The sequence below is a fragment of the Ambystoma mexicanum genome, chromosome 9 (genome assembly GCF_040938575.1).
Source record: "Ambystoma mexicanum isolate Mex_15411 chromosome 9, UKY_AmexF1_1, whole genome shotgun sequence".
Taxonomy (NCBI): domain Eukaryota; kingdom Metazoa; phylum Chordata; class Amphibia; order Caudata; family Ambystomatidae; genus Ambystoma; species Ambystoma mexicanum.
The window spans coordinates 590,700,155-590,722,089 of record NC_090931.1 but is presented as its reverse complement, the minus strand read 5'-3'; the positions used below and the strand labels follow the sequence as shown (position 1 = coordinate 590,722,089).

Here is a 21,935-nt window from a genome sequence, read left to right as displayed (position 1 = left end):
TTTGGACCCCCATACCTCCACCTCAGAAACATGGAACCATGTAGTGCACCTGCCTGAGCAGCCTGCAGTCAGCTGTCCAGGCCAAGTGCTCAGCACCACTTTAATGGTTGAGAAGCAAGCTGGTAGGACTGAACATGGAGCATGGATCCCTGCCCCACATGGTGTTCCCCCTAAGGCGCGCAGATCATGGCTTCGGTATGTTATGACAACCAACAAAGTGAGGGGGGTCACCCTACAGTCTTTCTCCATAAGGTATCTAAACTGGCCTCAAACCATCAGGATACTAGGAAAGAACTCGCAAATAAATGTACGCACTGGTTTCCTGCAGTGTGCAGCTGCCTCTCTATAATCAGAGAGGATATTGCAAACTGTACCAGACTGCATTACCCAGGAAAGAGTGCTTTCACTTCTTACTAATTGAATTATGGGACCATAGAGTGGCCAATGGCTTTATGTGCATGTTGACGAGAGCTGGTTTGAGATCTAATAACATGATTGAAATCAACGCGAACACCCAGCCCAACAATGCCTGTAACCTAATAACCAGGTCCCAACAAGTTGTGGTATCAGGTGCCAATGCAGTACCATTCGGAAAAAGGTCCTGGGCAGGTCCAGCTGGATAGGGGAACTTGGAACTCCTGCAGAATGGAAGAGAATCTAACAGAGACAAATGCCCGCTGATCAATAGATGGGTCCTCGGGTTCTGAGACCGTAACAGTCACACCACTCTATGAAAGGATATATTATGTCTGATATTTGTCTTGTAAGTAGTAATATGTGTGTGGATGTACTTTTATGGCCTCTTTGTCGAAATAAAGTTATTGATTTATTGATTTGGTCAGCATCATCTTGCGTCACGTCCATTCATGGGCGTGAGAGCAAGTGCTGCAATGGCAGGTTCTCAAGTGGATAGGTAATGTGCATTGGTATTCAATTTGGGTTGGTGGGCAGGATGGTGTTAGGTGCCATGCATTCCTGTACGCATCTGCCATGGCTTGCCTACATCCTGGGAGCACACACTGACCTTGGACTTTCCAGCTATGTCGATAAGGTGTATGGGGCCTTGTTTTCTTCAACCTTGTAGGTTGTGGTTTGAAAGGCTCTTCTACAACAGTGAAGGACACACTGTTTATTGCGGCCTACCTGAACTGATACTGGAGACGGAGTTGTACATTCAATGGCTTGTTAGAATTTGTGTGGGGGCCTTGAGTCCTTGGCCGGATGACTAGGAATATGGGCGCCCTGTTCTGTCCTGCTAGTATTTTGCACAGAGAGTATCTGGAAGGGGTGTTCCTTGGACATCAGGCTGTTCCGCTTTGGTATACAATTGGAGTACAGGTGGTTATGTTGCGAGTATGCATGTATCCTTGTATCCTACAATGAATGTCTGTGTGCATTGTGATCCCTTACATGAACATCTGCCTGTATGTGTTTCAGGGCCAGCGTGGGACCTGTGTACAGGGCAAAGATGTCAACATAAGTCTACCCTTCTGGACCTCTATATCTGATGTAAGAACACATCTTCACTAGATATGGCTCCATGCACGTGTCTTGCTGCAAACTGTCTGAAGGAATGGGGTCTTGCACCCGATTTTCGCTCTGAATGTGCATTCCCTCTCCTTGTAACATAAATACATTGTTGCATTATGTTGTCATTGCAGAATATTTGTCCTAGAAAATGGATTTTTCTGAGAAGTGACACCAATTCATGAGCCGTTTTGCAGCTCATTGTTGATAATGCACAGACACATGTACAGATTCATTTGCCCGCATGCAGTGCTATGCATGGTGACCGACACACTTGTCCGGCCTCTGAGATGTGATCTGCGTGATTTGTAATAAAGTGTACAGTCACTCCTGCCACCATGAAGATGTCTGCGTGTTGTACATTGTGGTTGCTGCTCATGCAGGTGCTCTTGCACAATCATGCCTACTTGCAGCTTCTCTCATGTGCATGGTGACTGGTTATGCAGGGGTGATGGGTGCAAGCGGCATAGTGGGGAGATGTTTCATTCCATGGGGTTCATGCAGCGGTCCTGTTGCAATCTACTGCTTAATGTGTCGTGGTGCTTTACAACAGCGCTGTGTTGGTCATGGGCTGTCATGTTGGTTGTAGGGATGTTGGAGGCTCACATATACGGAGAGGTTTTGTCCGCAGTGGGTGGACGGGTGTGGTGCTGTACATCCTTATGTGGGTGAAGTAGTAGCCATGATGTGGATGGACCTTTCTGTTGTGTCAGCGTTGTTCCATGCAGTGCCCTCTCCCCCTGATCTCTCATGCCAGGTGGTGCAGGTATGCAGTACACATTAGCATTTCACCACCAGCATTCACTATCAATGTCATCAGTGCCAGCAATGTCATACCATCATGAGCTGTGGGTTCTCTGTGGTTGCATACGTTGATACTTACTGACGTTCAGCTTGTAGAAGCCTGCAGTTACAGGGCCTTAGGTCATCAGTGCATCCCCTGTCTCTTCCTTGGTGATGTCACTTTTGGAATCCACACTGTGCTCACCCATGTCCCCCGCCACCATTCCTTTGATGATGTTGTGTCTACCTTCCGACTTTGTACTTGGTGGGACCAGTGCATCGCCTTGGGTGCTTTTTGTCCTTCATCTGTGCATCCCAAACTGCAGTCACACAGTGTTCTAGTTCATTGTACATTGACATCTAGTTGTTCATTGTACACTTTTGAGTAGTGGGATGTTTGCTCGGCTCACTTTGTAACTCCTGGTCAGACTGAATGCAGTGTTCTGTCCAACAATAGTTGTCCATGCGTGAATTTGATGTCATTGTGGGTGAAGTTCCAGCCATGCGTAATGGCACCACATCCATGCAACATGGTGATGCATTTTCCCCGATGTGCACTCTCTGATGTGCCCCAGTGTACATATGCCCCATCTACGCAAGTGCCTTGTGAGGGAGTGTTTTGTAGTGCTTTCTTGTGGTTGCCTGCTTACAGACGATGGGTCAGTGGTGAATGTTCCACCAGGGGAAGACGTATTCTCTACTTTACACACTGCAGGTCAAGTCAGTCAATGTGTTTATATTGGTCCTCAAGTGTGACTATTAGTCTCTGCACAGCGTTTTTGGACTCTGTTAGACTGGACTGTAGTTGTGTCATGATATGTCGTTCGCTATTCGTCATTGTTGTGGGTACGGCATGCATACATTTGGTCATGTATGACATGTCATGTAGGCCGTATGTGTCGTAGTGTGGGTGTACGTGTGGACACTGATGCTGGATCCGGTTATGCTGAGGGGTACATGGTGGTTTGAGTGCTGATACGTACAATGGAGTTGCTGTTGATCCCTGCTTACTCCATGATCATGCCTTATGGGTTTTCAGGGATGTGCAGTCCTGGCGGGCTTGGAATGGTTGTATGCATGGCTTCATTTCTTTTTCATGCACTGTGTGCTTGTGTGTGTGAAAGCGTGCATATTTGCTGTGTGTTGGCATGGTGCCATGTCTGTTTCCATGGGTGTCACAAGCAGGCAAGTGTGTGCAGGCCATGCCTGGCACTTGGAATCCTTTCCTCATAGACACTAGGCCTCATTACGAGTCAGCCGGTCCGGAAAGAACGGTGGTGGTAAATCCACCACCACCGTTCTTTCCGGACCAGCTGATTAAGAGTCCTGCAGGCGGGAGGTGTCACTCCCGCCAGGTCTGACCTGGCGGGTTTAACACCACCCGCCTGCAGGCGGACATGGAAACACTGGCACCATTACAACATGGTGCCGGTGTTTCCACTTCCCCATTCCCATGGAGTCCTATGGGACTCCATGGGAATGGGGAATAACAGAATTCCACCTCTGGAATTACCGGGTCACCAGGTTTGTAATGCCCCGGTGATTCCGGCAATCACGGAGGCGGAATGGTAATACGAGTCCGACGGTAACCTGCCAGAATTTCCGGCATGGTTACCGCCGGACTCGTAATGAGGCCCACTGTCTCGTGTGTGATCACTGTTCTTTTCTGGCAGCATGTGTGTGTTAGGTAAGATTTACATGAATGTGATCAATCTTCCTGACATGTGTCAACCCCAGAACATTTTGCTTGGACTTGGTGATTATTTTTCCTTGTCTCTAGGTGAGTGGGAATCTTTTTCCCCTCTCACCTAGTCTTTCACTCTTTTTATGGGAGACCTTTTTATGTCTCTCCCTAGTGTATGTATGGATTTATAGTTCCCTATAACATTTGGCTTAGGCTGGGTTGCCCCTTTGGGCTTTCCTGTTTAAGTTCTCTTATTATCCCTTGGGTGAGCTACTTGTCCCAAGACGTAAAGTGGGATTCCCATCACCTTTACGTTGTATATAGTGAGCCAGCACACCCAACCTTATGTGGAGTGCTGAGGAGACACACTGTATCCTCTTTCTTAGTTATCTCGTAACATTTATGTTACAATTACAAGTTAACTTAAATGTCTGGTGGCAGTGCAACTACTTTTATGACTTTTAGTGATTATTACTTGCAGGCTGTCAAATCAGCCGTGGTAATGCACACGAGGGTGACCATTCTGCTAATGGCTGGCTCCTTCTTTTTTTGCCGTTTCTCATTTGCTTTTTGTTTCTTAGGTCTTCTTCTGCTGTCCTAGGTGGGAAAGATCTTGGTTGAAGATTTGTCTTCAGTGGAATTCCTTTGTATTCCTTGCCGAGGCTCCAGCGTGCCTGTCAAGGCAGGAAGTGAGGGTGGAGTCCACAGCCTTTTGTCTTCAAGCTTGCCTGAAAGGAACTAGTTCCCACTGAGGGGCTGGCTGTTCTGATTGGACAGCCAGCTGCCCTTTCTGTAAACTGAGGGGAGAGTTTGCAGACATTGGGCCTCATTACAAGTCCAGTGGTAACCGTGCTGGTAAAACCGTCAGGTTGCCGCTGGACTTCAAATTTTACCGGCGCCTGGCTTGCCGGAAAACACAGGGCATTACAACCACGGCGGTATGGGAAGTCAGGCGCTGGTAAAATGTTGTTCCTCAATACCATAGAGTCCCATCGGACTCTATGGGAGTGGAGAACACCGAAGCACCGGCACCGTTAATAACCCTGTGCTTCCGTGAAAGTCTGCCTACCATGGCCGCTATGCCTGGCAGGGTCAGACCTGCCGGGCACAGCAACTCTGGCAGGGAGACCCATAGTGTGCCGGTCCGCTAACAACGGTGCCCGTATGCTTACTGGCACCGTTGTTACCGGACCGGCACACTTTTAATGAGGCCCATTGTGCTGTAGTTACTGATAAATACTCCAATCCTGGATGCCGCTGACAAGTCAACCACTGGAACCAAATCCGAAGCAGAAGATGAAGAAAGATGGCTGTAACGAATTGCAGTGACGGGAGAGACTGCTGTGTAATCGGAGCCTGTTTTAACCCTTCCTTCCAAGCGACCTGAGGTCCCGGAAACAATGACTCCTACCAAGAGGCTGGTGAGACCCACTGGTCTTGAGAAGACCTGAATTTTGAGCCCTCTCTCGATGAGCTGTGACCTTGCTGGACTGCAAACGGCCAATACCCAGGGACCTTGAGCCAGTGTGCGGTGCATAGTCTTCCGAAATCCGATTCCTGCTGAAACTTTGGTGGACCCCTGCTGGACCTCCAGAGACACAATTTGAATCCTTGAAGTCCGCTTACCAGAGTGCACGAGCAGAGTAGTGAAGAGAATCCGACCTGCGATATTCATTCTTCATAAGGTACCTGTTACGCTCACCTGGTATCCACGGGGACGCCACCCAGCCAGTTAGTCGCTAGTATCCTCTCAATGATTCCCTGGGATGATTCTCGTGGAAGTTCTGCCTGGAAATACAGGAAATACTTCAGCCCCTCTGGGCCCTCTTCTCACCTTGTCGTAGAAGTTGGCGTGCTCTCCGTCCTGCTTTCTGGGCAGGGGCGTGGTGACTTTCGTGGGCGTGTGTGGTCCAGTTACTTCACTGACAGCGGCCCAAGTAATGTCTTTCAGGTAGGTCTTATTGCTGTTTGAGTTGTTATTCTTGCATGCCTTTCTCTGTTTGATAATGTCTCTTTTTTTCTCCTTTAGGTGTGCAGAGCGTCCGCGTGGCGAACTGGCTAGCTGGGCCTCGCCGGCCAACGATGGCGCACAAAAAGCGCTATGATGCGGTAAGTAAGCGCTTTGCGCAGCGCAGCAATGTCTTGTCTTCACTGACCTGTCTTTCTCCTTTTTTCGTAGGTCGCCGTGTGCTCCTAGCGCGTGTGGGTTTCCAGAGCGATGCCGGCCGAAAGGCGATCAGCCAGGTAAGTCTTTTAAGCAATTTGTGGTTGAAATGTCTCTGATACCTCCTCTAATGATGTCTTTTCTTCCTTTTACAGGTCCTTTGGTCCGGGCGAAGCGCAGATCCAAAGGAGCTACCCAGGAGCTGCGAGCAGTGAAGGATGGAGATCACAGGTAAGCTGCTGCTAACAATCTTCTTTTGTCTTTCTGCAGGTTCTGATTTCCCAGGCTCGTGAGTAAGCTGGACACGGTGAGCGTCACGTTGCTAGCTGCAAAGTAACGCAAAGCGCGTTGTCTTGTTCGGGTGTGGTTTAACTAGCCTCTGCAAAGTAGTCCAGGTAAAGTAGTCCCTAGGCCACCACACCCAAAACACTATACCGCATAGCTTGGTTCTTAGGAATCAAGCTATGTGGATGCTTCCATGTTGGATAAAAGTCTAAATAAAGTAGTTCCCTGAGCAGACGTTTTTCACTGTGCATGAGCCTGGCGCCAGAGGCGCCAGGACTGGCCCCAAGAGGGCTTGAGGTGTGAGCCTTATTTGAGATCTGAGTCCTGATTTCACCTGGCCAATGAGCTTGCCAGGGGGGGATCAAGGCTGAGGGTCCTGACAGCACTCCCCCCCCGTAAGGCCCCTCTCACGGTGTTTCTTCTGTCTGGTGCAGGTTTAGTTGGGAAGTTCCGATGAAACTTTCTGATCAGATGTGGTGCGTGGATGTTCTGACTGGGCTCCCAGGATATATCTTGGGGTCCAAATCCCTTCCAGTCGACGAGATAATATAACTTGGCTCTAGAGTATTTAGAGTCCAGGATGCCTTTGACTTTGAATTCAGGTTCTCCATCGATAAGTATGCGTTTTGGTGGTGTCTCAATTTGTGTACCGGGTTGCATTGGTTTTAAGAGGGATACATGAAATACCGGATGGATTTGTAGATTAGGTGGTAAGTCCAATTTGACAGCTGCCGTGTTGATAATTGCCTTTATGGTATAGGGTCCTAAGTATCGTGGATGGAAGGTCCGGGTCCCTTTGATGGGTACAAATTTGGCGGCTAACTGGCGGCTAACCAAACCTTGTCTCCCACTTGATAGTCTGGGGCCTTTTTCCGATGTTGGTCTGCGAAATGCTTTTGCTTTTCCTTAGCATGAATGAGATGTTCCTTCGCCTTTCTGAAAGCCCGAGTGATGGTTGTGTGGAGAGTCTTTACTGCAGGCATTTCCAAGCTGGCTGGAAGGTCGAGTTCCGAGGTACATGGGTGCCTGCCATACAGGGTGTAAAAAGGTGTTTGTCCTGTGCTAGAATGTACTGAATTGTTGTATGCATACTCGGCTATCCAAAGTAGGTCTTTCCAATCTCTTAATTCATGGTGCAGCATGCACCGTAAATACTGCTCGAGGGTCTGATTGGTCCTCTCGGTTTGGCCGTCTGTTTGGGGATGGTGACTGGTAGATAACTGGACGTCAATCTGCGCCATTGCACAACATTTTCTCCAAAAGTTGGATACAAACTGGCTGCCTCGATCAGGGACCAGAACGGATGGGAAATCATGTAGCTTAACAATGTCCTCCAGAAATACTTTTGCTAAGGTGGATGCATCTGGGAGGCCTTTGAGAGGAATAAAGTATGCCGTCTTTGAGAATAAGTCCACGAATACAAGAATGGTGTTAAACCCTTGACTGGGAGGCAGATCAGTGATGAAGTCAAGGGAAAGAGTGTGCCATGGAGCGGGAGGAATGTCCAATGGTTGTAGGAGACCCGATGGTTTTTGTGATTTATTTTGTGCGCAGACACTGCAAGACTGAATATACTGGATGATGTACTTTTGACAGGTAGGCCACCAAAAGTTCTGTTTCACTTTAGCTAAGGTTTTGGCGATCCCAGGGTGTCCTTCGATCAGAGAGTCATGGTAATCTGAAATAATATGCTGTTGTAATTCCTTCTTGGATACATGTAGCCGGTCTCTAAAGAAGGGCAATTGATCTTTGATGCAATATTGTTCTCCTTGAGTTTGCCATGCGAGGAAGGCATCAGAATCCATCGCCTGTTGAATTTCGTTTCGTAATTCTGCTTGTGTTAAGGCTATCATGATACCCAAGAGTTTGTCTTCAGGTATGATGGGTACCGGGTCTGGGGTTGTATATACCATTTCATTGATGCCCATACGAGATAAGGCATCAGCCTTTCCATTCTTGACCCCTGGTCGAAACGTGATTACATAGTCATTATCGGCGAAGAAAGGGGCCCACCGCAATTGGCGCGAGGACTGGGCCTTAGCTGTTTTGAGATATTGCAGGTTTCGGTGGTCTGTGATGACTGTAATGGTGTGTCTAGCCCCCAGAAGATAGTGTCGCCATGCTTTGAAAGCGGATTTGATGGCCAGGAGTTCTTTGTCCGTGATGGCGTAATTCATCTCCGGAGGTGAGAACTTTTTTGACCAAAAGGCCATAGGATGCAGTTGGCCAGTTTCTGGGTCCCTCTGTGAAAGGACAGCTCCCATTGCCATACTGGAAGCATCAGTTTCCACGACATAAGGGAGGTATGGACGAGGATGTCGCAGGATTGGGGCAGAGGTAAATCTTCGTTTCAGTTCCTAGAAGGCTTTTTCCGCTTCTTCGGTCCAAGCAAACTTTTTATTGTTTTTTCGTAGCAGTACAGTGATGGGGTGCACAACCTGAGAGAGGTCTGGGATAAACCGGCGGTATAAGTTTGCAAAGCCCAGCATGCTCTGTATCCCTTTCAGAGACGTTGGTGATGGCCATTTTAGAATGACGTCTACTTTGTGTACGTCCATTCTGATGCCTCCTGGCGTAAGGATGAAACCAAGAAACTCTACTTCGCTGACGTGAAGAAAGCATTTCTCGAGCTTTGCATATAAACGATGTTGACGGAGCTTGGTGAGGACTGAACAAACGTGCCTGATATGATCTTGTTTCGAGTTACTGAGCCTCGAAACAAGATCATATCATGTCGTCTATGATGACATAGATGTCGTCTATGTACACTAAGGCGCAAACATCAATCAATTCTCTCAAGACGTCATTCATGAAATATTGAAACGCTGCGGGAGCGTTGCACAACCCGAAAGGCATGACTGTATATTCGTACAAGCCATATTTGGTACGGAAAGCGGTTTTCCACTTATCTCCACTTCTGACTCGGACCAGGTGGTACGCACCTCGAAGGTCCAATTTGATATAAATCTGGGCATCTTTGACTTGGTCAAGCATTTCAGGGATAAGTGGCAAAGGGTAGCGGTTCTTCACGGTGATCTGGTTTATTGCGCGGTAATCAATACAGGTTCTCAAGTCCCCTTCTTTTTTCAGTACGAAGAACAAAGGACTGGTTGCCGGGGACTTTGATGGGCGGATAAATCCGTTTGCAAGGTACTGGTCTAAATAGGATTTTAAATGAAGGTTTTCTGGTTTGGTGAGAGCGTAGATCCTGCCGCAAGGGATTTGTGCACCAGGAACAAAGTCAATCTGACAGTCATATGGCCTGTACGGCGGCAATGTGTTAGCCTGGTCCTTTTGGAATACGTCCCGAAAATCGTGGTATTCATGTGGCAAGGTATAAGTTACTCCTAGGGCAGATACTGCTGTTTTGGAAGTCTTGGAGATACAGAAATCGGGTTCCGGCTTTGGATAATAGCAGGCCGGAGAGCAGTCACCGGGAAAGGTTAATTTCTGTGCCCGCCAGCCTATCAAAGGGTTGTGAGCAACTAACCATGGCATCCCTAGTATTAACCGGAACTGAGGTGCCTTAATGAGATCGAACGAAATACACTCCCGATGTCCATCCTGGGACAGCAGGGTTACTTCAGCTGTGCACTAGGTTACTGGTCCGGAGGCGATTTCTTTCCCATCCACGGTTGTTACCTTGTCCCTGGTTGACTTGGAACATAAAGGAAGTCCCATCTCTGCTGCCAGCTCTTGATCAATATAATTGCCAACTGCTCCACTATCGATGTACGCTTCTATGGCATGCATCTTTGACGACTGTTGGTGGTTTATTAAGATCACTGGTATTGCAAAGTGCGAGGTTGGTGGCTCTTTCTCCTCACTCGACAAACTGACCTCTACGGTTGCTGAGCTTGGTAGTTTTCCGATTCGTTAACTACCTCTTTTTCTGTGGCCACGACTGTCCTCCTTGGGTTTTTACTGGGCAGTCCTTCAGGAAATGTCCTGGTTTTCCACAATACAAACAAAGTTGTTGCTGTCTTCTTTTGTCCCGCTCTTGTTTTGTTAATGGAGGTCGTATCCCTCCGATCTGCATGGGTTCTACAGCATTTTCTGGCACCCGTGGTGCGTTGTCCCTTGATCGAACATAAACCACGCAAGAGTCTGTTTTGGACCGGTCTGCTTTTCGGTTCTGCAACCGGTGGTCTAGCTGCACGACCAGATTTATGAATTTGGTACAGTCTCTGGGGGGGATCAACTACCTGGGCTAAGACGTCCTTTAATTCGCCTCGCAAGCCTCAATGGAATAACGTGGTTCTTTTGTTTTCTGGCCACCTGGCTTCGGCAACCAGTCTATTAAAAGTAGCAATGTACGTCAACAAGTCCTGATTCCCCTGCCGGGGAGATAAGAGTTTGTTGTCAACTGCTTGTTCCTAGGTATGGCGAGCAAAAGGTTTTTCCATTTCTCTCTGGAACCCCCCATAGTCCTGTAACAGTGGATCATCATGGGTTACCAACGGCACCGACCAATCCGCTGCGCTTCCACTCAAGTATGATAAGACAAAAGCTACCCGAGCTTGGTCGTTTGGAAATGTTCCAGGGCGACAAAGGAAATGAAGGCGACACTGATTTATGAATGCTGCATACTTCCGTGGGTCGCCTGAAAACCTTTGTGGTGGTGCTAGGGGAACTGTTCCAGGTAATGTGATCTGTACAGGAGTAGGGGTAAAAGTTGAGGAGGTGGGATTTTGCATCAATGGATTTCCCCATGGCAGAGGAGTCTGTCCTGCCTGTGATTGCAAGAAATGTCTACTGATCTCCTCTGTGCGATCTTTGGTTACTATTAGGTCTCTTCGGAGTGCATTAGTCTCTTGTCGGGCAGAATGAACCTCGGCACGAAGGTCCCCCAACAATTGGGCCAATTGGTCAATTTGCGATGTCTCCATGGCGCCCAGGTGGATTAGTAATGGTGGGCTTTGCATTCTGTTACGCTCACCTGGTATCCACTGGGATGCCACCCAGCCAGTTGGTCACTGGTATCCTCTCAATGATTCTCTGGGATGATTCTCGTGGAAGTTCTGCCTGGAAATACAGGAGGACTGTGTTTAGGACTGGCCGGCCAAGGTAAGTTGTCACCCCACCTCCCGTGTGACTTCAGCCCCTCTGGGCCCTCTTCTCAACTTGTTGTAGAAGTTGGCGTGCTCTCCGTCCTGCTTTCTGGGCAAGGGTGCGTTGACTTTCGTGGGCGTGTGCGGTCTAGTTACTTCACTGACAGCGGCCCAAGTAATGTCTTTCAGGTAGGTCTTATTGCTGTTTGAGTTGTTATTCTTGAATGTCTTTCTCTTTTTGATAATGTCTCTTTTATCTCCTTTAGGTGTGCGGAGCATCCGCGTGGCGAACTGGCTAGCTGGGCCTTGCCGGCCAACTATGGCGCACAAAAAGCGCTATGATGCGGTAAGTAAGCGCTTTGCGCAGCGCAGCCGTGTCTTGTCTTCGCTGACCTGTGTTTCTCCTTTTCTCGTAGGTCGTGGTGTGCTCCCAGCGCGTGTGGGTTTCCGGAGCGATGCCAGCCGAAAGGCGTTCAGCCAGGTAAGTCTTTTAAGCAATTCGTGGTTGAAATGTCTCTGATACCTCCTCTAATGATGTCTTTTCTTCCTTTTTCAGGTCCTTTGGTCCGGGCGAAGCGCAGATCTAACGGAGCTACCCAGGAGGTGCGAGCAGTGAAGGATGGAGATCGCAGGTAAAATGCTGCTGCTAACAATGTTCTTTTGTCTTTCTGCAGGTTCTGATTTCCCAGGCTCGTGAGTAAGCTGGACACGGTGAGCGTCACGTTGCTAGCTGCAAAGTAACGCGAAGCGTGTTGTCTTGTTCGGGTGCGGTTTAAATAGCCTCTGCAAAGTAGTCCAGGTAAAGTCCCTAGGCCACCACACCAAAAACACTATACCGCATAGCTTGGTTCTCAGGAATCAAGCTATGTGGATGCCTCCATGTTGGATAAAAGCCTAAATAAAGTAGTTCCCTGAGCAGACGTCTTTCACTGTGCATGAGCCTGGAGCCAAAGGCGCCAGGACTGGCCCCAAGAGGGCGTGGATGCCAGGCCTTATTTGAGATCCGAGTACTGATTTCACCTGGCCAATGAGCTTGCCAGTGGGGATCAGGGCTTAGGGTCGTGACAGTACCTGTAAAATGGCGCCAAAACTGCAGAACCGTGAGAAACCTTCAAGAATCCTTTGTTGGAAACCTCTCCTGTTGACTGCTGCTGCCAGTTTCCCTTCAGTGTCCATTTCTTCAGTCTCCAGACCAAGAATCCAACGACCGGGTCCTGTGCTGCTGCTTCAGGAAGACAACCATCTCCTAGCTCTTTCTCTTAGCTGAGGGACTGTGTTGGCTTGGGTAATACACACCTCAAGTCTTGTGTTGATCATGTTTGGCTGAGTGGGTGATTCATGTGTTTGGGAGTTTGCTCATACCATTTGCCCAGGCCTAATGCTGGGACGCCTATAGGAGGTCTTCTGTGAAGTCCCAGACTACTTTCAAGTAACTTTAAACTGAATACTTACTTGTCTGAAGAGATATCCTCTGGAACACTGACTTTCCTGCAACTGAACTCTATCCTGACCTGCCTATAGCTGGCTCCTAGGCAACTAAAGTCCTTCTTCTGCCTCTGAGAAAACTCATGCCCTAGACTCGGGAAGGACTTTAAAATATAGGGCTTCTGTCTTGAAATTATAACAAGTGTGAAAAGTACTTACTTGCTAAAGAAGTTAGTGTGGTAACTGTATCGCTGTAATATAATAAGTTACAAAGTGTCCTGAAGTTTATACTTACCTTTAAGTTGCTGGTCGCTCCTTTAAAAAGTATATACGTTGTTTTACTTACTTTTAAATAGTGTTTCACTCTTCTTAAAAGTAATAGTGTTGGTACTGTTTTTTTCTGAACTGCTTGAGTGTAATAGCGTACCAATAGGGTTTACCTACCTTGGATAACTGTGTGTCATTCTTAAAGTGTACCATTGGGTTTTGCCTTCCCTGATCTGCTTCAGTACATTTCTAAAACAGGCTTGGAGTTAATAATTTTCTTTGAGTTGCTTGTAGCCCCTCTGAACAGTGTTTGGGCCCTTACCCTGAACTGCTGATTGCCTTATTCAAAGTCTGGTAATAGTTCTTACTTGCCTTAGAATTGTAGCCTACTCCACTTCTGAAAAGTATCCTTGGTTTAGCTAGCTATTTAGTGGAGAGAAATAGTGTTATAGTGTAAATAGCAAAAGGTTATACTGACCTAGAATGGCTGTTTCTCTTCTTAAACTGTAATTGGGTTATGCTTTCCCTGAATTGCTTTAGTGCACTTCTAAAATAGTTTACTGTGTTCATACTTTTTCCTTGAGTAGCTTAAGGCCCCTCTAGAAGTATATGGGTTACTTGACTAGCTCTAAACTGTGTTCTTAAAAGTAATACTGGTGGTGTAACTGTGTCCATTCATAATAGAAGAACGTTAATTATGTTGCAAGAGATACTTGTAACAGAGCTGGGATAACTAAGTGATTCTGAAAGTGAATTAACACCGAATGTTATAACCAGTAGGGTCTGCTGCCCTTAAATTACTTATTGTATTCAGAAAGTATAACTAACCTGGTCTTATTCCCCAAGAATAGCAGAGTGCCATTCTGAATGTATAACTTTAGGTTTGACTCGCCTTGACTTACTTGATGCTCCTCTAAATAAGGTTATACTTTGGTTTGTGTACCATAAGTATTGAGTTGGTTTTTATAATTGTGTTTATATGATATGTGATAGTACTTACCTTTCCCAAGATTGATCTTGGCCTACATGTATTAATAATAAATAATTATTTCTACAATACATAGTGTTTCAGTGTTTCTTTGGACCATATGTGTGCTACAATTTATTTGTACCAAGCTACAGCCCCCTCTCCCTCCTAAGAAAAGCCTGGTTGCTCTGTCTACGCTATCAAATGTTCTCAGGTGGTACAGCCTTATACTAAGAATGGAGTTTTGTACTGACTCGGATATGGTTTTATGAAGCCCTTAGTTGGACTTAAGAAAAACTGTCCTAACAGCATGCTCATGTGAAGAAGCTGTTGGCCAGCTGCTCCCTCACTCGTGCTGCTGTCGTACTAGGCTCACCCCAGGTCATTGGCTCTGGTCTGAGGTCAAGTACTACGTCTGCATGTAAACCTTTGCACACTGTGATATTATGCAGGATGCAACAGGCATGTATGATGTTGCACATGATGTGTGGCCTGTACAGGAGAATACTCCCGAGTGATCTAGGTATTTGAATCGTGACTTCAGTAGGCCCATGGACCGTTCAATGATGCCCCTGGTGGCACTTTGTGCCATATTGTACCTTTCCTATTACATACTAGCGGGTCGCCTGTAAGGTGTCATGAGGTAGGGGCGCAATGGATAACCGGCATCATCTGCATGAGGAAGGAGATGAATGGTGTCAGTGTGCATTGGAGGTTCCTTCATGTGTCGGGTTGGATGCTTGCTAATTAGCTTTGTGTGGACCCAGTGATGTTGGCATCACAGACCAGTTGCGTGTTGACAAAGTGCCAGTGGTGCCAGGTACATGTACACATTGGCCTGTGGGGGGCATAGTGCGATATGGGTGCAATCAATGGCACTGATGACCTGGGACAATCATGCTCTGTGTACAATCTATGGGTCACCTGTCTTTGCCCCGGTCGAGGGCATGTGGAGATGTAGTCGGCTACTCGATATGTTGCGTGCTCCGACCTGGTTCCGGGCATGTAACTGCATGGCCAGGGAGATACCTGCAGTAATGCCACTAATCCTTTGTAAAGAGCCACTGGCGAAGAAATGCAGGGCAGCCAGTAGCTTCAAATGTGCTCAGATGGAATGTGAATGCGCAGTGGTGGGGTGCAAATCACCCTCTCGCTCCCGCAATATGTCCATGATGAAGTGTGGAGGGAAGCAATATCTTCGGTAGACATCTGTGTCAGCCATGCTGAAGAGGGTGACCCTGGTGCGGAAGACCCACTCCCTCCATCTCCTCCTCGACTGGTGTGCAGCAGCTGCAGCAGCAACATTGTGCCATAGCTAGATCGCAGGAATACATCTCCTGGAGTGGGAGGCGTAGAGTGAAGCTGTGTGCCTTCATATAGGGACGTATGGCGTCATGTCGTGCGTGCTGATGTGCATCGTCGCTGTATGTGTTGGTTTGTCCTTATTTGTGTGGGATGTTCTGCATTTGCAAGGCATACATTAGTTTTCCAAAACTGATCAGCAGAGTTTGTTATTTATAATGTTCTTGATTAGCAAACAAACCCATTTGATTAGCAATGTTGTACTAATATTTTTAACACCACTAGAATTTACTTGTACCATACAAATAATAATGAAGAACAATGCAGCAGTTTTGTGTACCATTTAAGTAAGACATTAGTGAGGTACGTCTGGCCTTGGAAGTGCTTTAATATTCTACTAGACCTGCGGGTCGAGTAACTTAGTTTACCCACTCGACCTAAGAGAAATGTCTTAGACCCATGGCAACGGATGACAAAAAAAATTTAAATGCGCTTTCTGTAAAATGGTGCATGTCACCACAAACCCACTTTAGTTTGGCACACTGCTGCCACCCAGATGCCAACCCTGTACAGTGAAACGTTAGTAAAGTTTAAATAACTGTTTCACACATCCTTGCAAATGGTACTGGCCCTTCTTAAAATCTACTCGACTATGTGAGTGGGCAAAAATACTTTATGAGCCCTGGATTAATGTTTGTAAAAGGTCATCTGCATGAATGAACAAATTGATATGATAAAAGGCTCTGAAAACAGTCTGTCCAGCTCTCTGTACTGTAGGTGCTAATATATAATGCACAAACAAGGGGGATCCTGGCATTGTCTCCCTACCAGCCTATATCCCGGGTTAGAGTGTAAATTAGATGTGGGGGAGACTAGTCTTGCTCAGAAGAGACTGGCCTGGCATTTCAGTGCTGAACTGCCCTTGGGCAGGACAAAGACTGAAATGTAGTGGAAAGGTCCCTCCTGTGAAAGGATGGTGAGCTAAAGACTCTGGTTGAGACTCTAACCTGGGATATAGGCCGGTAGAGAGACACTCCCAGTAGCCCCCTTGTTTGTGCATATTAAATAGCTTTGAGTCTTCACCCTAAGTTACTAGGGTAATCCAGACGTGGAACCCTTGCTCACTGTTCTTAGAGAGGCACAACTCTACCTCACTGACGAGGCCCAACCAGGCCAAAACATGTGTCTGGGGTTGCCGTTGGTAATCTTGTCCAGAAGAGAATTGCCTGGCATTTTGGTGCTGGACTGCCCTTGGGAAGAACACAAACTGATATGTGAAAGGGTAGTGCGCTAAAGACTGGTTGAGACTCTAACCCGGGATATAGGCCGGTAAAGAGACCCCCCTTGTTTGTGCTAATATATAATGCAATCATAATCCTAGAGCAAAGCGAGCTCTGGTATCCAACTACAGTGATGGCAGTGCATTAGATCTATAGATGTATGGACTGGATGGAACTATTGATCACTGCTATGCGTAAAACATCTAGTTAGCTTTGTCTATTCAATATGTAAGAGGAGAGAAAGTAAGAGACTAAACAGAGTGGATGGTGTATCAGGCAGAGAACTGGGCAAACTAGGTGGAATATTGTAGTTTCTGGCATCTGACTTTCTGGGTAGCTGGCATAAAGCAACATGGTTATAAGACAGAATGTCAAGGAGTACGGGATCCACTAGTGAGTTGAGCACCATTGCAAGCTGCATCTGAACAACAGGTTACAGAACTAGGTTTGCCATCAAAAGTATTTTGATTATTTGATCATGTACATTTTCAAAAGTGTCCACTCGTCAATATGATGCATCTTCCCCAACAAAATTAAATATAGTTGTCACTGTATTTAGATACACTAACCAACACTTTACTGTAAAGCATGGAGACAATGCAGTGTTTTACAGTATCAATACTGTAATTATGCATTATGTAACAAATTACATGTTTAGAAATGGAATTGAATGACTGCATTAAAAAAAAGTTAACACATTCTTGTCTTTGGCAGACAGGTTATGGTTAGCTTAATAAAGGTATTATCCTGATTACTTCTGGTTTGCAGTTATTTGAAAAAGAAACACATTCTTGCTTGCATACTCACACAGGCCTTTGGCATATAAGGGTGGATGAGACTTGTGCTCTCTCTCGCCATTAGTCATTGGGAATTTACAGTGAACAGAGAAAAGAGGGTGAAGGGAGCCCTGAAGGCAACAGATAAATGCAGGGCGATCTGTGCTTTAATTGAACATGGTAAACTAAATAGTTAGGTTTGCTACACAAGTGCCAATTTAATTAGCAAACCTACAGAATTGCATAGCAAATTGCTACGCGACACTGCTTATTTTATGCCTTGATGTTTGTGTGTGTGTGGGGGGGGGGGGGGTTTCAGGTGTGTTTGTTTTCTGACATTGTGTGTGTGTCTGGCATTAATTAAGGTGTTGTTCCTTTTCGAGATGGTTGTATTGGTTCCACGTATGATGTGGCAGTTTGTGTGTTTGATGTGTTTTATGGTGTGTCAAGCGATGTGTGTTGGGTTTTATGTGTCCATTCTTCCCTTGGATGAATTTGTGGCGATTGTGGGTGTTGTGTATTTTTCGGTAGTTATTTTCCAGAGATGTTGATTTTGATGTCTTCTTGTGTTTTTTTTACACATTTTCATCTTTGCGTAACTTATGCCCTTGAAAGAAGTTCCGTTTTGACGTATGATCTTTTTTTTACTTCTGCCTTTCTGTGTTTTTATCGTAAGTTCCTTTAGTAAATCTGTGTAACTTACCTCAACCTAAGTTACGACTCAATTTGTGTGAAAGTTGGACTTATGACTCATATCTTCCTTAGTAAATTTGGTACAAACGTGTTTAATGTGTTACAGTTCATTAATGTATGCATTTTTTATATAGTGTGTTTTTAAATTTTTTTCAACAATATTTTGTTTTCATTTATATGTTTTTAACTGCCTGAACAAAACATTTTTCTTACATAGTACGTATTGTGTTTTTAATTATGTAAATTTATATTTTCTAATTACAGCATGATATGAAAACTATTGTGAAAGTTGTTTTTAAGGTGAGTAGCATAACATGTTAGTATGTACATAATGTGAGGTGTGTATTTTAATGTTTTGAAGTTTAAATAGTAAAATACGTATATGTGTGGCAGTTTATATGAAAAGTATTTTTTGGGCAAACTACATATTGTTAAGTTGTGATTACTAGACTTTAAAATGTATAATATGTATGTACTTTTGTTATAAATGAACATACATGTACTTTTTGATTTCTTATAGTACACACGCACATATGTTGCATTTATTAAAAGTATTAAAGTATACAATGACATTTTGGGTGTACTTTTTATTTGGAAGAAGTACAACGTGTGTGGGATGTGGTAAATGCGAGTAGGTACAAAACATACCTGAGTGCATTGTTATAATTATCCACACTAGTCTACTTGCTTTTTAATGTATGCTGTTTAAAAGGTTTTGTACATATTTTTTTTCCCTTTGGTTTAGTTGAATTTCAACTTTTTCAATTCCATGGTCACAATTTCCACCTGAACGTACAGCGTTCTTTTGAATGAACATGATTCATTTACTTACAACCATTTACATGTCATCATTACTTCATTATTTTTAAAGCATTGGTAATAAATTGACAGTTAATCATTCGAGAGCTATCTGAGATGTTGCTATGAAACCGTTCTTTTTAAATGAGCACAATTCATTTACTTACAATCATTTGCATATCATCATTACTTGATTGTTTCCAGGGCATTAGTAGTAAGTTGATAGTTGATTATTAGAGTGCTGTCTGAGATATTGATATATTTATCAGGCTTTAGGTGATTCTTTATATTGTTTAGGTTCCTGGTTACCAGTAACTTCATTAGTATGGTTATCGAAAATAGTTCTGTATCATAAAAGGGGTAGTTAAGACAAGTGATAAAATGAACTGATAGTGTATCTTCATTTGACCATGATAAATGCTTAAAAGCTTTGGTTGGTTTTTTGAGCATGTGTAGGTAAAACTAAATTCATTTCAAATAAAACAACATGACAAATGTTCTTTGCAGATATTTAAAAAACAAAATCTTGTGTGAATTTTATTATAAGGGTCGATCTTCAGTCCATAGTGTCTAGATCCTTCAACTATGTTAAGCGCGAGCATAAGCTACTAGCAACTTGCTTTAGGATGGGCCCTGAGTTTCAGTTTTCATGACGTTCATTTATGTATGACTCATTGTAAGATTGAGTGATAGAAAGAACTGGATCATATCAATGTTTTGAGAGATTTATGTCGCGTTACAAACAGCATCCCAGAGTTGTCGCTTAGTTACTGGTAGTGTGCTCTTGAATTGGATATATAAAAATTGTCGTCCAGTGTCTTTAAGAGCAGTGCATTTGGTCATCAGATGTCAAAGTATCTCTGGTTGACCTTGTAATTTGCAGAAACGACATGTGTCTGGTATTGCGCACTTATTGTAGGTCGCTAGTTTCGCTTTTGTGGGCCATAAGTCAAATCTCATACAAAGGATCGAGCTTGCATACGTGGGACACAGAATGGTTAAGGTGGTAATTTGTTCATAGATTTGTGCTTAAAAGCACCTGCTTTGAACAATACGTATGTATTACATTTGTCCCAGGTGTTGATCCAGTCTTGTCGGTATAATTTTGACTTTGCTTTTTCAGGGTTTTGTAGGAGTAATTCGACTGTTATATCGGCGATCTCTAATATCTTCAAACAAGTGGTCTTCCATAATTGTAGAGGGCCAGAGAATGGTGCTTCTAACAAAATGTTTATGGCGGGAAATAAGTTATGCAAATCATTTGCTGGAAGTACACATTTTCTATAGGCTGCTATAGTTTGCCAGGCTATGATTGCGGATAAAGAGGCGAGGCCTAGCTCAAATCTAATTATAGCAATTTGTATACTGAGTAGAAGAGTTTTTTTTTTTTCCAGAAAATGCCTTCGAGAATATCCCATCTTGGTGGGACAATTAAGCATTTGGTTTGGGCACAATAGCTGATAATGGGGACCACTTTTTGTTTATAGAATATCAGCGCAGGTCTAATGGAAAACTTTCCATATTTTCTCTATAGGGCTTTTCCTTGTGTGGCCAAACGTCTCACTCGGTTTTTTATTCCATTTTATAGGGTTGATCACTTGGGTGGATGTTGAGACTGACACCCAGGTATTTGTACTGCAACCTTAATGATGCAGGCACTTTAGAGAGAAACCATTTGAATTTGAACCCTGATTTGGGTGGATGATGATGGAAAATGAGCACATTGGATTTGAGGGTATTAATCATCAGTTGGTTTGCTTTGGCATAAAAGCCAAGTGCAGTCAGTTTCCTTATTAGTCCAATTGGTGTCTTATCAAAGGTAACCAAATCATCCGCGTAGAGGAGGTATGGAATTTCAACTAATCCTAGTTCTGGTGAAAATGCTCGAATTAATTTAAAGATTGCATATATGTCACTTATGTAGAAATTGAACAATGTTGAGGCTAAGGCACATCCTTTTTTTAAACCCCTGCTTGTTGGTATCACTTTGGTTAGTAGATCTTTTGTAGTCAGCTGTACCTTTATGGATGTGTTAGAATACAGTTGATGGATGAAAGAGATTATGTGAGGGGGGCAGTTGGCTTTAAGAAGTTTAGTCCATATGATCTCCCAGGAAACGGAATCGAGCACTTGTTTGAAGTCGATTAGAGCTAGATAGAACGGTTGCTTGGAAATGATCGCTTGTTTCTCGATCTCCACTAGTATTAGTAGGTTTAGAACAGTGCCAATGGGGTACAAAACCTGATTGGTATTAGTCAAGTAGATTGTTTGAAGATTGCCACTGTAAGAAATCATGCAGTATTAATCTGGCGAAGATCTTGCACGAGCGCCTAGCAGTGCTTTCGGCCTGGAGGTTGATGGGGTTGTTACACTGGCCTTGTTTCAAGTTCGGTATGACAATAGACTCTCTCTGTGCCCGTTCTTCCGGGTGGGCTCTGAGAATAGCATTGGTCAGGGAGTCTGGGCCGGGAGCTCTGGATGAACTTAGCTTTTTAATTAGCAAAATTATGTCTAGTGTGTCAAATTAAAATGTACTAGTGAGAACCATTGATGTAGGCGTGTGAGCTGGATTAAGAAGCTCCTGGTAGTGAATAGGCCACTTGCATTCACTGATTGGATTCATTTCTAATGATTTTTGCATGTTAGAAATTTGATTATTTATTATGCACCAGATCTCTCCAGCAGATTTCTTCATCAGAGCATTGAGCATGTTTTCTGCGTCAGACTGCATTTGCGCTATCAAAATTTGTTATATTTTGTTTTTGTATTTAGTTTTAATTTATGTTCTTTGGTTCATTTTACTGGTCGGTGAAAGAGCTTGCAGTGAACATCTGAGTTATTTTTTAAGCTCATGAATTATTGTATGTATGTGTATGGCTAAATATGGGCCGGTATGTAGAGGATATGGATTGGGTGATTATTTGTATATAGTC

General features: G+C 44.7%; 1 long non-coding RNA gene across 2 annotated transcripts in view; it reads left to right on the top strand.

Moving 5' to 3' along the window:
* Positions 1-21,935, top strand: part of LOC138488326 (uncharacterized) — a 506,810-nt gene that overhangs the window by 64,450 nt on the left and 420,425 nt on the right. For both annotated transcript variants that reach the window (XR_011274641.1, XR_011274640.1), the window contains exon 2: positions 18,469-18,504. This is a non-coding gene — a long non-coding RNA (uncharacterized lncRNA). The remainder of the gene's footprint in view (positions 1-18,468; positions 18,505-21,935) is intronic.